This window comes from Macadamia integrifolia, chromosome 7 (genome assembly GCF_013358625.1).
Source record: "Macadamia integrifolia cultivar HAES 741 chromosome 7, SCU_Mint_v3, whole genome shotgun sequence".
Lineage (NCBI taxonomy): Eukaryota > Viridiplantae > Streptophyta > Magnoliopsida > Proteales > Proteaceae > Macadamia > Macadamia integrifolia.
Window position 1 is genome coordinate 12,184,336 of NC_056563.1, and position 338 is coordinate 12,184,673.

Below are 338 nucleotides of genomic sequence, written 5' to 3' on the forward strand. Positions count from 1 at the left end.
GTGTGGCAGGAGTTGATCCCTAAACCACAAATCTGACGCCTGCTCTACAAGTAGAGGCTGCAACCAGTGCGCTATGAACTGGATTCATTGGGTGATGATGATGGTGATGGTGGGTTTGTAGCTACTATGGTTAATTGTAACCATTTCCCCCCTTAATTATCACATTTTTAACTCTTTATTCCCATGATTAAGGGTGTCAATCGGTCCGGAACCAGGTATTCGGTTCAATTTCGGTTTCGGTTCCAAGGAGTGTTAGTGTGATCCAGAACCGGACCAAGTCCCATCTCGGTTCTGAAAATTGATACTCGTACCCGACCTATCCGGTTCCTATCTGATTT